General features: G+C 42.8%; 1 protein-coding gene across 4 annotated transcripts in view; it reads left to right on the forward strand.

Annotated features, from left to right (window-relative positions):
• Window positions 1-15,096, forward strand: part of CCDC120 (coiled-coil domain containing 120) — a 126,315-nt gene that overhangs the window by 52,378 nt on the left and 58,841 nt on the right. For 2 of the 4 annotated variants that reach the window (XM_033923015.1, XM_033923031.1), the window contains exon 2: window positions 2,839-2,914. The exons of 1 other annotated variant lie outside the window; for it this stretch is intronic. The gene's annotated coding sequence lies outside the window, so the exon portion shown is untranslated. Of the gene's footprint in view, window positions 1-2,616; window positions 2,753-2,838; window positions 2,915-15,096 lie in introns of those variants that run through there. One more of the 4 variants, XM_033923023.1, reaches the window with a different exon arrangement.

A 15,096-nucleotide genomic window follows, 5' to 3' on the forward strand; every position in this document is an offset into this window, starting at 1 on the left:
CCGCCTACTGGTGGGGCCTAAGGCGTGTGGGCCAATCAGAATAGGCCCTGGAGCCTTAGGTCCCACCTGGGGGCGTGGCCTGAGGCACATGGTCGGTTTGGGCCCATGTGCCTCAGGCCGCGCCCCAGGTGGGACCTAAGGCTCCAGGGCCTATTCTGATTGGCCCACGCGCCTTAGGCCCCACCAGTAGGCGGAGCTTTAGGATGGATGGGCCAATCCGGCCTCATTCCTTCGTTGGCTGCCTGCCGGACAGGCGGGTTTGGCCCCCGTCTGTCCGGCCAACTACCAAAGGTACGGGGAAGGGGGGTGGGGGGGGCGTGGGGGTCGCTAGGGGATCGCGGGTCGGCTGGTAGGGGCGGTCGGAGGTCTTGGGGGGGGGCGGTCGTTGGGGGGAGGGGGGTTTGCGTCGAGGGCAGGAGGGCCTAGGATCCCTCCTGCCCGTAATGTAGTGCGAGGTGGGGGTAGGGGGTCGCCTTGGCCAGGAGGGTTTGGGCTCCCTCCTGGCCCGATATTGTCGGGGAGTCGGCGGTCCTTCGGGGTGGGGGTGCGAGCGGTGGGGGTGCGAGCGTCCTTCCGGATGATGAATCGGGCGTCGGGCGAGGTGTGAAATATGTAAAAAAAATTTGTATACCGCGCTCAGGCATATAACGCGCGAAGGGTATGCGCGGTACGTAAAAACGCGTATAACGCGCGCGTTATATCCGCGAAAATACGGTACTTACCTGAGGGCTTATATTCGCCCGGGGGCTTTGATCACCCTGCCCCATCACTTCTAGTTTAAAGCCCTCTTCAGACATCTTAATAAGTAGATGAAGAGACAAGTGCAGTTGAGGACAAAATGTATATTACAAAGTTATTGGGATAAATAGATGGGTAACTAAACTGAAGTCAGATTTTCTATACAGGTTACTGAGATGAGGAATTGGTGTAAGTTACAGCAGTGTTCTTCAACCTTTTTACACCTATGGACCGGCAGAAATAAAATAATTATTTTGTGGACCGGCATTGGTCCGCAGACCTGCGGTTGAAGAACACTGGGCTAAGTCGTGGGCCAGACCCTGCCCATCTCTACCCAATCTCCACCCCGACCCTGCCCCCATAGTCCTAATTGTAACATTATTTTTTCCATTCATTTTTCATATATACACACAATATTAACACCGCTTCGATCGCACCACGGACTGGCAGTTGAAGAACACAGTTTTGGGCCTGATGCACATGCCGGCCCTGTGGACTGGCAGGAAATTTCTGTGGACCAGCACCGGTCCATGGACCGGTGGTTGAACACTGAGTTACAGGGTATGTAACAAGCTAGTCCAGGTGCTGTGAGTGGATAGACCCCCCCAGCACAGAACAGTGTAAGTTTCCTCCTCCATTAACACTGCAGTAACAGAGTTAAAACTAATATGTAAAGGGAGCAGGAGTTATAAAGCAGAGCACTTTAGAGGTAATGCCAAAAAGCGAATCATTGTGACACAAGGATCCAACCATTTGGGGAGGAGGGGGGGCATGCTTAAGTTTTATAAACCCACTTTTCTTTGTGCTTCTCAAAGAAGAGCTAGGAGTTAAGAACAGACTCTAACCTTTCATTCCAGAATGCATCCCTGTTTCACCCCTAGAAAGAGATGAAGTGTGGCATATCAAGCACAGAATAAAAACCATTGAGATTTTAAAAGGGCAGTTATAGATACTTCGAAATAAAGGTCAAACAGTGCAATGTAGCTGAGGCCTTTTTGTTATACTACCTTGTCATAAATATTCGAATAGTGGTTCAGAACAGATGTATAATGAAACACACTTTCACAAGAAAAAGAAAAGAAAAATGTCATATATAAATGTAGGCAGTGCTGCTTTAGTTCAAAGGAGAATGTTCCAACTGAACTGGAGAAAAGCCTCAGACAAAAGCCCTCCCACCACCACAATGGTGGATAAAGGTGGTAGGGTGGTAACCTCACTGGCAAAAACCTCCGTTGTACTCCCAAAATAGAAAAACTATAAGCAGGGCTGTCTATGCATAGTTGATAGAAGAAAAAACTTTCAACTTATCTCTATTGATCTGTTTTCTATTTTGGGAGTACAACGGAGGTTTTTGCCAGTGAGGTTACCACCCTACCACCTTTATCCACCATTGTGGTGGTGGGAGGGCTTTTGTCTGAGGCTTTTCCTCCAGTTCAGTTGGAACATTCTCCTTTGAACTAAAGCAGCACTGCCTACATTTATATATGACATTTTTCTTTTCTTTTTCTTGTGAAAGTATGTTTCATTATACTATTGATTTTTCACATATCCGAGTATTTTGTGCTATATATTCAGAACAGATGTATCACATACAGTTTGCCTGTTGCTAGTTTGTACTATTTATATATGAGGACTGAGAGAGAAGGGTTTCTTATCCTCCCCTGCAGACACCTCTTTAGCAACTCTCTCCTTAGCTACATGCCTGCAGGTCTGAAAGGGAGTTTCTTTAGGGGTAGCTCTCTGCCTGTCTTCCTTGCCTTTCTGGCTGAGGACTCTCTCTTTCAGATTGATAGTTTGAGCATGTGTACTTGGCTGTCTCTATATCCTTCCTTCCCCTGGCACTCCCTGCTGCTGAAATCAGGTGCTGCTAAGGGGGAGGAGACAGCAGCAGGAAGGGAAGGCAGAAGCCCTGTGCTAGAGACAGGCTGGGAACAGAAACTAGGAGGAAACTAGTCAGAAACTTCCTGGGAGAGAGAGAGAGAGAGACAAACAAATACACATCCAGATGGAGGAGGTAATGGATTCTTAGAGATAACCTTACCTTAAGTATTCTCAGCTGCTTGGGCAGGTACTGATGGCCATCTCCTTGGATTTCTCTAGCTGGCTTGGGCCCAAGGAGACTTGAGGAGCTGACGCCAGGAGTAGCTGATCTCCATAAAGCTGGAAGTTTGAAAAGGTGAGTACATGTCTTCTGTCTCTTTCTTTTGTTATGCTTGCAGGGTACTAGGGTGCAAGGTTGCTCTGGTCAGCTGGAACTGGTTCAGAGGTTTTTCTGTATTGTGATCTGAAGTAAAGGCTAGTCTTCTTTACCTCTGCACTATATACATTCCAGGCCCAGTCTGAGGATACGGCAGGTCTCCCTCAGTTAACTGTGCAGCAGGTACTTTGATTCTAGCCAGAGAAGAAAGCTGGTCTCCCTTTGCTCTCAGGGGTGGCATTGGCATGATATTGCAGAAGTATTTCTGTGTTGTAAGCCCACTAGGGATAGAGAAAGTACTGGTATATAAGTAATGTAAACTGTTTTGGTTGTACCATACAATGGCGGTATATCAAATCCATGACCCTATGTTGACCGAAGGAAAAGCAGGTCTCCTTATCACTTTTTTACACATCAATTCCACTTCCAGCCCTCATACACTCTGATTCCAGCTTGAAAAGAAAGCAGGTTTCCATTTGCTCTCAGGGGTTGCCTGAGAGCGATATGGAGAGATGCAGGGCCTTTATCTGCATGTCAATAGAGTCCAGAAACTAGTGCCGAGGGAAAAACACAGTTGTTCATTGGTAGGACCCTCCTCTTACCTCCACATATCTGGTACACTTGGTTAAGCATCCTGTTTTTTTCTGGATTGTGCAAACTTTCCATTGTCATTTGAAATATGTTTTACACTGATGGTGTAGTAAAAGCGTTATCACATCAAGCTACCCTGGCCAAGGCTTTGGTGTTACTTATCCACCCCAAGCAGGGCCAGTCCCACTGAGGCTTTGCACTGGAAAACTGAAATCACACTGGGACCACTGCCTAGGTCTCAGCTGCAACTCTTACATAAAACTGTAACTATCTCAAACTGTTTAATGTTCTTAATCCCAGGCAAACTGTTCACCTACGCAATGTCTCCCTTACAGGGTGTGGCACAGCAGGACAGTCTCTTGTGCATACAGAAGCAACTGGAATAACAAAAGCCAGAATGAAATTCATACTGAAGAGATGAGTGCATATCTTGATGGGCCTTAGTACTGAGTTTAGATAGCTACTGGGTTTGAAGTATTTGGCCCCTCTGTGACCTCTTGCAGGGACGCCAGCACTTTAGCAGATTATGAATGTGCTGAGACATGTTAATCAGCAAATATTTCAGATTATAGAGCTACAAATCTTTGTTCTGCCTGAAGAGCTATAATAATGTATTTTGGTAGGGTGCCAAATGATCTTCCCTCACAGACTGCTCCACCACAGAACAAAAACAGCACGAGCTCCCCCCGCACAGACAAGCACACACTGCTTCACCACAGAATAGATACAACACAGGCAATAGCAGCACAAGCTCCCCCCCCCATGCAAAAACAAACGCATACTGCCCCACCACAGAGCAGACATGACATAGGCAAAAGCAGTACAAGCTTCCCCACCCCACCCATGCACAGACACACATACTGCCCCACCAAAGAATAGATATGATAGGCAACAGCAGCACAAGCTTCCTCCTCACACCTGCACACACTGCTCCCAGGGCTGGCACAATCAAAGGCAGCAGAACTTTTTTTTGTCTTGTTTAGCCCCTCCAACAAATCTCTAGCCCTGTCCTCAAACTCTTAGTTGCTGATACTACTTTGACAAAATATTGATGGGGCCAGGGCCCCTGTGGCCCTCCCATTTCATTTTCTTTGGGCAGAACCCAGTATGCAAGCTATGCAGTTGCACAGGGCGACAGTCAGCATGAAGTGAAACCTCAGCCTGGTGATGGAAGTGACTGCAAAGTGCACAAACTTGAAATCCAGTATTCATTCTTTTATTAAATACTTTGCATGCTGCTGTGAGCTGCAGAATGTGGAAAAGAACTTCAAATAGGAGAAAAGCCAAAGTTTGCAATGTCCCTGAAAAAGAGAGGCACTGGACTGGTGGGAGAGGCTATGAGGGGGCAGGATTTGGCAAGGAGAGAGTAAAAGGAGGATGGAAATAAAGCTGGGAAGTAGGGGAAGATAAAAACACAAGGGATTGAAAAGTACAAAGTCAGGAATGGAGCTAGGGCTGGTGAGGCAATGAGATGAAGAAGAGACGAGGGCTGTGTAGGAGAGGGAGGGATGAAAAAAGTGAGTAAGAGGCTGAGGGAGGAGCGAGATAACGCTAGGGAGATAGTAGGAATTGGCAGATGGCTGGGAACTAGATGAGAGACCGAGATGGAAAGTTGGTAGTTGAAAGAAGGACCCGAGGCAGTGACTCCCTTTGCCCACTGATAGCTCCCACAATAGCGATTCCCATGCAGCAAACATGACGCAGGTCATTCAGATTCTGTGGCCTGCATTGCATTTGCCATGCTGATACTCGCTACTGCGGCTTTGTATAAGGGACCCTAATGGAGAAAGTTATAAATGTGGAAAATAACTGGACAATGGTAGCCCACAAGTTGGGTTATTTCAGCAGAGTCTCATTGCATAAAATGGGATCTTGTGCTAAAATAACCCAATTTAAGAGTAATAATAAAAATAACTTTATTCTTCTATGCCATCACCAGAAGTTCTAGGCGGTTTACACCAAGAGAAACTGGACAATCAGCAAAGTACAATCACACAATAAATATACTAGTTACAGTCTTAAAAACTCCTAAGTTGGGTAATGAATTGGTCAAACAAAGTAGACTTAATTAATTTTCAAAAAGAACAATAAGACATAGCTTGATGGATACATTCACCTAACCAAGATTGCAGTTTGCTTGCTTGAAACGCAAGTGTCCTATCTAGAAAAGTCTTATATCGACAAGCATTTACCTTGGGATAGGCAAATAAATGAAATCTTCTAGTTTCCCTCAATGGCCTATGTTAATAAAATTCCCCCTAAACATTTGCAAGGAAAAAATGCAGCCCCCAAATTAATTACACGGTTTATCACTCTGGTAAACTTTCTGAATCAAAACAGTTTGATTCTGGTGTTCCTCAGGGATCTGTGCTTGGTCTAATACTCTTTAATATCTTTCTTGGCCCTTTAATACTTCTACTCCAATCACTTGGTTTCACTTTTACTGCCATTTGATTCACACACACACCCCTCAATTATTCTCTCATTTCTGCCAAATTAGACATGGCTTACAACAAATAACTCTGGTTTTCTGAGAATCAATTTTAGTTTATGATCTCCTCTGGTACTCCATTCCCTGGCCTAACCCACCCAGTTCTTCAGTGAAAGGCGCTACTCTCCCATTTGTTGCATATACTAAGATTCTTGGAGTAGTGCTTGACAATTCCTTATCGTTCCATTCTCATACAGTGGTGCCTCACACAACGAACTTAATTCGTTCCAGGAGCAAGTTTGTTATGCGAAAAGTTCGTTATGTGAAACGCGTTTTCCCATAACAATACATGTAAAAAAAAATAATTCGTTCTGTAGCATAAAATATGCTAAGATGACATAAAAAAAGATAAATTTATCTTGTTAGAGCTGTTAGCATGATATAGAGGGGATATATGTGAAGGGGAGGGGAGACAGGGGTTTTGTTGATCCTTGCTGTGTATTATAATCACCCCCCACATACTCCCCAGTACCTTTTTTAATTCCTCCCATCTTTCCCAGCCAGTGGCGTACAGGCCAGAAGCGCAGAGATCAGGAGCAATTCCTCTGCACGCCTGTGTGGGCCCATGCCGATCTCCGAATGGCTGCAGTTAGTTCTTGTGAGTCCCGCGAGAGCTGGCTGCAGTTAGTTCTTGTGAGTCCCGCGAGAGCTGACTGCAGCCATTCAGAGATCAGCGCAGGCCCAGGCAGTAGCACAGAAGGCTTGCTCTTGATCTCTGTCTGCGCTTCTGGCTGCTAGACCACCAGTTCGAGTGAGCGGGTGAGATTAAAGTTGCAGCAGTGGTGGCTTTTTTAAAAAAATATGTGGCGGCGGGGGGAGGTTTAAAAATATGCGGTGGCGGGGGGAGGTTTAAAAATATGCAGCAGCGGCGGCAGGGGGGTTTAAAATATGCAGCAGCGGCGGCAGGGGGGGTTTAAAAATATGCAGCAGCGGCGGCAGGGGGGTTTAAAATATGCAGCAGCGGCGGCAGGGGGGTTTAAAATATGCAGCAGCGGCGGCACAGGGAGCCAGGCGGAGAGAGGGCAGTTAAGCGATGCAGCTCGGGCGACTTCGTTGTGTGAAACGAAGTTCGTTGTGGGAAGCAAGACCTGAAGTTCGTTGTGCGCAGCGTTCGCTGTGCGAGGCGTCCGTTATGCGAGGCACCACTGTATCTCAGAAGTGGTGTACCCCTCCTTCCTTGCTGTTCGTCGTATCTATTCTATCCGTTCACTTCTTCAAACAGGCTCCCTCCACATTTGTTAAATTCTCTGTTTTTCTCTAAACCTGATTACTGCAGTTCCGTTCATATCGGTCTTCCCAATTATCAGCGCCACCGATTACAGTTAATACAAAATACCTCAGTAAAACTCCTTTGCTGCTGCTCGAAATTCGATCATGTAACCCCACTGTTGAAAGCTGAACATATTCTCCCGGTTGTTTATCATTTTCCTTTCAAGTATAATATTCTTTCAGATTCAGTCACCTGTCTCCCTTCTTTCTTGTTTAGTCTTTTGCTTCAATATTCTCCCCCAGAGAACCTGACATGCTTCACAACAACATCTGTTAATCATTTCTTCCTTCCAACAGTTATTTCTTGACATTCACAGAAATTCATCCTTCTCTGTTATGATTCCAACTTTATGAAACTGTCTTCTTTTTTATCTCCAAACTGAAAGTTATTTTACAAGATTGAAATCCCAATTAAAAGTCTATTATTTTGCACAAGCCTTTAACAACTAGCTTTGTTCCTGTGCCCTGATAGAATACCTACTAAAAATACATCTACCGGTACTCTTATCCTTATGTTTTGTCCACACAAACCCCCCCCCCCCCAAATCCTCAAAGTTATGTAATGTCTCCATATTAGTTTTTCCCAAGTGTTTCTGTTAGTCTTGTATCGTTTTTGTCTTTTTTGGTTTTGTCCTCCTTTTATGCTTTTATTGTAAACCCCATAGATTTTAAATTTTATTTTTATATTTTCGGTAATACCAAATAAACTGAACTATGTGGTTCTAGCCACATCAGGAAATACCTATTCAGCCTGATCACAAAACTATAATCTTTCTTTTCCTTAAAGAATGTTTTCAGAACAAGAGCTTTATTCAAATCAAATGCAAAAGAAACTAGGAAATATTCTTGGATGTGTAATAGCTTGAAAAGACTCAAGAAACTTTATTAAATCAAAAACCTTGTTTTCTGTTTGGTGAGGGTTTGTCTGTGCGATGTTATGCTAGTGTGTAGTTTCAGTGTAGAAATCTGTAGCAGTCCTGCTTATTATGTTTTTCCTAGTAGTGGGTGTATTGGTGTTTTAGGGTCCAACAATACTACTACTATTTAACATTTATATAGTGCTGATAGGCATATGCAGCGCTGTACAGCAGCATATTGAAGAGACGATCCCTGCTGAGTAGAGCTTACAATCTAAAATTAACAGACAACAGGCCAATAGGGGCTTGGGTTGAGGGGGTTATGAGTTAAAGGTGTTCTCGAAGAGGTGGGCTTTTACTTTGGATTTGCATAGTTCTAGGGATGGAGCTTCACGTACTGATTCAGGCAGTTTGTTCCAGGCATATGGTGCAGCAAGGCAGAAAGGGTGCAGTCTGGAGTTAGCAGCAGAAGAGAAAGGTACAGATAGGAGAGAGATGCTTGAGGAACGGAGTTCCCAGGAAAGAATGTAGGGAGATTTTTGTAATGCTGCTTATTCATAGATAGGGTTGGTGCAGTGAGTCCTGGCAATGAAGTCGTGGTACGCTAGGTTTACTGTAGGCTCTAAATTAGCTTTTTTGCAGTGTTTTTGTAATACTTCATAATGTACCTGGCAGTTAGCACTAAGAGAAGTCCTGTAAAATCTGACATCATTTTGCACTACATGCGCAAACCGTGTTCAGACATCTATTAAGCTATAGTTGTTATTGGGACAAAAGAGAAAGTCACAAAGGGATCAGTAGGGGTGGTGGGAGAAGAGGTGCACCAACACATAAATTCTTACAGGGCAGCAGAAAAGGTAGAAAGGGCCTTTGGCTGTCCCTTTACAGAACAGATGCGACACAAGCAGCAGCAAGCTACAGTGGTGCTGGCCGAGAAATTGTAAAGTGCTTGGAGAAGAGAGTGTGCTACTGCATTTTAAAAGAGAAAAATGCCCCTCCACCCGAGGCAGCACTTAATTGCTTCAGTCTGTGTGGTGTCGTTTGGTGGGGATTTTTTTTTTTTTTTTGTCATTCTGCCATAGATATTGCTAAGCCTAGACTGCTAGATAGCTGAAGTAATTGCCAGCATTTCTAAAGAGAAACATAGTGATATATCCTGAATCTAGTGTGTTGGAGGGGTGGGGGTGGGGGGTCAGTGGTGCCGCCCCGATTACTTCCTCCGTACAGCATTTCTCCATCTTCTCTTCAGGCTTTCTGCTGATATAACTCCATAACAGATATTCTGTTTTCTACCTGCACCATGTGGCTCTCAGTGAGTTTAAACAAATCTGCTGCCCCAAATCTCACACTACAGTGGTACCTTGGAATCCAAACGCCCCAGAACGCGAACGTTTTGGAATCCGAACCTTTTTTTATAGTAAATTTTGCTCCAGAATCTGAACTTTGCTTTGGAATCCAAATGCCCCAGAACTTGAACACTTTGGAATACAAACTTTTTTTTTTGTAGTAAATTTTGCCCCAGAATCCGAACTCTGCTTTGGAATCTGAACGCCTTGCACATTGTATGTGTGTGTTTCTGCCCCAGAATCTGAATGCAGCTTTGGAATATTTGTTAATATTTTACCTTAAAATCCAGTGTATTTACTGTTAAAATTTGAGTTTGTGGGACCCAGGAACAGATTAACCCAGTTTCTATTATTTTCAATGGGAAAAATTGTCTTGGAACTCGAACGAGGTTCTGGAACGGATTAAGTTCAGATTCCAAGGCATCACTGTATTTTCAAGAGAGTGGGGCAGAGTTTCCCAATCCTGTCGAGGAGCATCAAAATAATGTGCCTTTGATTTTTTATTTTTATTTTTTTTAAGTTAATGGTCTTTTATTGGAAAAAAGACTAGCATTTACAACTTGGAATGGACAAATTGTATCTGAACAGCCATGTTTAATCTTTGTGCTGAAGTCCTATAGGCTACTCTGCCGGCTCCAAGTCATGGTACACAAGATTTAAAAATATGAGAGTCCAAAGATGCTCCCTTGGTGAATGTTTTTCAAAACTGAACAGTAACAGTTTGACAGCTGTTTCACTATATAGTGCAATGCAGACAATGTCAAACCAATAAACAGACATGCCATCTGTAGTTAAGATCATTGCATTTTTGGAGCACACTAAAATTACAGAACCATTCATCCTTAGAGTTTACTCAATTTGCAACCTTCAACCTTTGCTATACACCATCCTGAGGTAAACCAATTTAATCTTCAGTGACAATTTATACTACAATTTGAAATACAATCCACCTGTACAATAGTGGATTATTATTTTTTTTTAATACAAAGGTCTGACTGTGCTCAATTAAGCTGCATGCATGAAAAAACTGGCCAGCCCAAAGAGTGTAATTGTTAGCAAATGGAACTTAGTCCATTAAGTGCTTCCTTGTTGTTTAAGGTAGTACAAGTATTTATACTTTAAAAATGATGTGCCTTTGAACTTCTAAGCCGGATCACGACCCCAAAAGCGATGTGCATGACCCTGTTTGGGATCACGACCCACTCACAGTTTGGGAAGCCCTTGTATGGGGTTTTGGCCACTGTGTGGCTTAAACTCGAGGGCTACAGCGTTCCGCTCAGAACCTTTTGAACGGGTGTCTCGTCTGATTAATTTTACTAACTAGGGCCCCGATGTTCTAAACCTACTGTTCATTTAATGATTGACTCTAAACCAGTTCTAACCTGTTTAGCATCAAAATATTTAATCTACCAATGCACATAATGGCTCACCACAGCCTTTTCCATGCTTCGTAGCAGCCTCTGACTCTGCTATTCAAATGTAGTACGACCAATTCATTAATATTAAAACAGGCACTCTGGGCGATATCGTCTGGTGATGTACAAACTCAAGTGCCGACTTTTAATGCCCCCAAATTATCGGCTGGTCCGGGAATGCCGGGAGTACTGTTAAAATCGCTTCTCAGGTTCGTGTGTCTGGGGCTGATGATTGCATGACATGGAAATTAAAAAAAAATAACCAAAAAACAACCCACTCCAAAAGCTGGCAGACTTCACCATCATATTTCACAGCAAATAATTTCCTGTATTTTTCAGATACAAATTGTATTACCAATTACCCAAAAATCTCAAAAGAGCAAATGAAAAAAGCACGTATGTGTAAAACTGCTTCTCAAGCGCGTGTATTAAAGGTGCGTCTTATGCGTGCTCGTTGAAAGCTGCTGATTGCATAGTTTGCTGATAGTTTGATTTGATTTGATTTCTTATATACCGCTATACCGTGAGGTTCAAAGCGGTTTACAATGAAGATGGATTAAAGATACATTAAAATAAAATAAATAAAAATGGTACTTTGGATTTCCCTAGCTGTCCCGAAGGCTCACAATCTAGCTAAAGTACCTGAGTTCTCCATCCCCTTCCCCTCCCTTCCATCCAATAGCATTGACAATAAGGCATTCCTAAGATGTCTCTTTCTGTGGATGAGATTTCCATGGACCTCCATGAACCTCATTTGCATCATTTGCATTTGGGGCATTGCTTGTCATTTTGAAAATGTCAAATTTACCAGCACTACAGCCACTCAAGAAATTTTGATGGAGGTTTTAGAGCAGTGGTTCCCAACCCTGTCCTGGAGGACCACCAGGCCAGTCGGGTTTTCAGGATAGCCCTAATGAATATGCATGAGAGAGATCAGCATATAATGGAGGTGCCAGGCATGTAAATCTGCTTCATGCATATTCATTAGGGCTATCCTGAAAACCCGACTGGCCTGGTGGTCCTCCAGGACAGGGTTGGGAACCACTGTTTTAGAGCATCAGGGCCTAAGTGACTAACAATTGAAAATTGTATAATACTGTGCAGTGTACTCCCCTGCCCCCACCTGGTGACTCCTTTATGCCACCTGGTTGGCAGAAGTTTCTGTGGAGAATTCTGAGCTATGTGGTATCAGAAGAAAACTGAATAACTTTTTTTAAATTGAGAAAGCACAGGGGGGGGAGGGAGGTAAGTTGGGATGCAGAGGATGTGAGTGGAAACAGGATTGTGGAGGTTGACTGATGAGAATAGTAATGGGTGGAGACTAACTAGGCCTGGAGAGGAATGTGTATTTTGGAAAAGGCATGCAAGCGGATAGGCAAAGAGAAAGTGCTGAGTGTGGATGGAAACAGGCTTAGGGAAATAGGAAGCTTGGCGTTTTTTGGTTTTTTTTTTAGTTAAATGAGTTAGTTTGAATACACTCGAGCAGCCAGCCTGAGCACATCATCTCCTGCAACGGCTTTGGCTCTCACATAGACACTTTTTGGTTGCCAGAATGCCCTCCCTCTAAAAAAAATAGTGAAGATCAGCGTACTAAAAGAGAGAGAGCCCTTAATGTCAGATCTGATCAATCTGGTTGGGTGACCCAAGGATTAGATTGAGGGCTTTTTGGTACTGTAGGCAGAGAAGTATACTTGTAGGTAATCTGAGCAGACTCGGGGAAGGATCCAAGGTGTCTTAATAAATCTGATAAGACAGAGGGATAGTGGTAAATGGAATGTACTCCAAGGATGAAGGTTATTGATTCTGACCCAGGAGCAGTTCTGCTCGATATCTTTGAGTGACATTACAGAGGGGATCATCAATAGAGCTGTGGCTAAGTGAAAACATGCACCTTCACAGTGTATGCTATGTCACGGCACATGACACCATAAAACAAACACATTCATATTCTCTCTCTCTTTTAAAGATGACACCAAAAAAGTATTTGGATGTTTTTTGAAATGTAGAGGAGCCTATTGGTAAACAATTGACAAAAAATGAGCATCCATTTAAATACTGCCCATCACCAAGCTCCTCCAACTAATTAATTATTTTTAATGGGGTTTTTTTTTTGTAACACATTTTATTGAGCCAACATAGAGAAACACATACATGTGTTAACAATATCAAGGTATGTGTTTCTCTATGTTGGCTCAATAAAATATGTTACAAAAAAAAAAAAAAAAAAGAGTGTGGTACAGTGGTTAAAGCTACAGCCTCAGCACCCTGAGGTTGTGGGTTTCAAACCCACACTGCTCCTTATGACCCTGGGCAAGTCACTTAATCCCCCAAATGCTCCAGGTACATTAGATTGTGAGCCCACTAGGACATTTAGGGGATAAAAAGCTTGAGTACCTGAATAAATTAATGTAAACTGTTCTGAGCTCCTCTGGGAGAATGGTATAGAAAATTGAATAAATAAAGAGTATGAAAAGTTTCAGCCTCTGATAACCAGAGCTGATATTGTGACATCATAAAGCCTCATTCCACCAATGGCTTCATTGTCCTATACTTGGCTCACTTTTGCTACCTTTTGATTTCTAGAGTGACGCAGTGGTTAAAACTACAGCCTAGGCACCCTGAGGTTGTGGGTTCAAACCCATGCTACTCCTTGTGACCCTGGACAAGTCACTTAATCCCCCCATTGCCCCAGGTACATTAGATAGATTGTGAGCCCGCCGGGACAGACAGGGAAAAATGCTTGAATACCTGAATGTAAACTGTTCTGAGCTCCCCTGGAAGAACAGTATAGAAAATTGAATTAATAAAGGTACAGTAACTGAAAGATTCAATAAATACATCAAGGCAAACCATTTTATATTTTCTCCCCCTCCCCCTTTTTCCACTAATAGCCAAGAGTAATCTCGCTTGCTTTTTTTTTTTTATTGAATTTTAAATACAACAATATATAACAATAAAACAGTTTTTTTAAATACAATAATATTTAAAAAAAAAAAAACAAGGATGCATAATAATAATACAGCATTATAAAAATTTTTTAAAAAACCCACAAAACAGCTGCATACAATCAAAACACAATAGGGCCTCCAAACTGGACAGACAAATCACCACTCTGTTATCATCGACCACAAGCTACAAAACCTTCAAGAATGATATTAAAACCATACTCTTCAAAAAATACATAAAACCCTTCTAGCAGGACCAGTCCATACCCAACCCCCCCAACCCTCTCTATACCCTTAATACTCTCTAATGTTCTTCTATCTACCCAACAAAGTCTAAAATGCTTCTAATTTACCCAATACTTATCTCCTTAAGATCTTGACTTCTCTTTGGTAATTTTTTACCCAACATTTATCACCTTAAGATCTCGACAACTCTTTGGTACTTCTTAAGTAAATATTATGACATCGCTTATGCTGTTCCTGCAAACTTCTAATGTAATTCTTGTTAACTTTGATGTAATCCGCCTTGAACCGCAAGGCATTAGCAGAATAGAAATCTCTAATGTAATGTAATTAGAGTTAACATTAACTTATCTAGTTTGCTTTGATGAAAATAGACTAGAGTAATGCTACAAGTTTAGTAATCTGCTTCGGGCAGTGTCAGCAAATTCTAAAAAGGTTCCCAAGTTGACTGTAACCCTCTGACTCCAGGAGTGTCTAAGGTGGGTAATCTCCGCCATTCCATCTGTAAATGTTGTATAAAAAGCGCTCTCCATTGTATGAAAGTAGGAGTCCCTGGGATTAGCCATTGCAGTACACTTCTCCCTCCGTATTCGCTGTGATAGGGGATTAACAGAACCGCAAATAACTTTTTCATATGTTCACTGTTTTCTATTAAAAAACCATCGTGAATATGGTGAAACCGTGAATAACATGGTGGGAAACACGGTGAAAGAAGTGCTGAGAATCAGCTATTTTTTTTCTGTAAATCCTTGAAATCAACGATTTCTCTATTCAAGCTGATGTAATTTGGGGGAGGAGCCAGCAAGCAAAAAACCGTGAATAATTGAAACTGCGAATACGGAGAGAGAAGTGTAGTATAGTTTTAACGCCCAAGAGAAAAGCTATTTTGAGAAAAGCTCGCATGCCTTTGGATACCAGTGCAACTATTAGACAATGGGAAGAGGGGTTAAAATACATACATCGCGCTTGCCACAGGATAGAAATATGTTACAATATCTTTTTCC

This window comes from Geotrypetes seraphini, chromosome 1, assembly GCF_902459505.1.
Source record: "Geotrypetes seraphini chromosome 1, aGeoSer1.1, whole genome shotgun sequence".
NCBI classification, from domain to species: domain Eukaryota; kingdom Metazoa; phylum Chordata; class Amphibia; order Gymnophiona; family Dermophiidae; genus Geotrypetes; species Geotrypetes seraphini.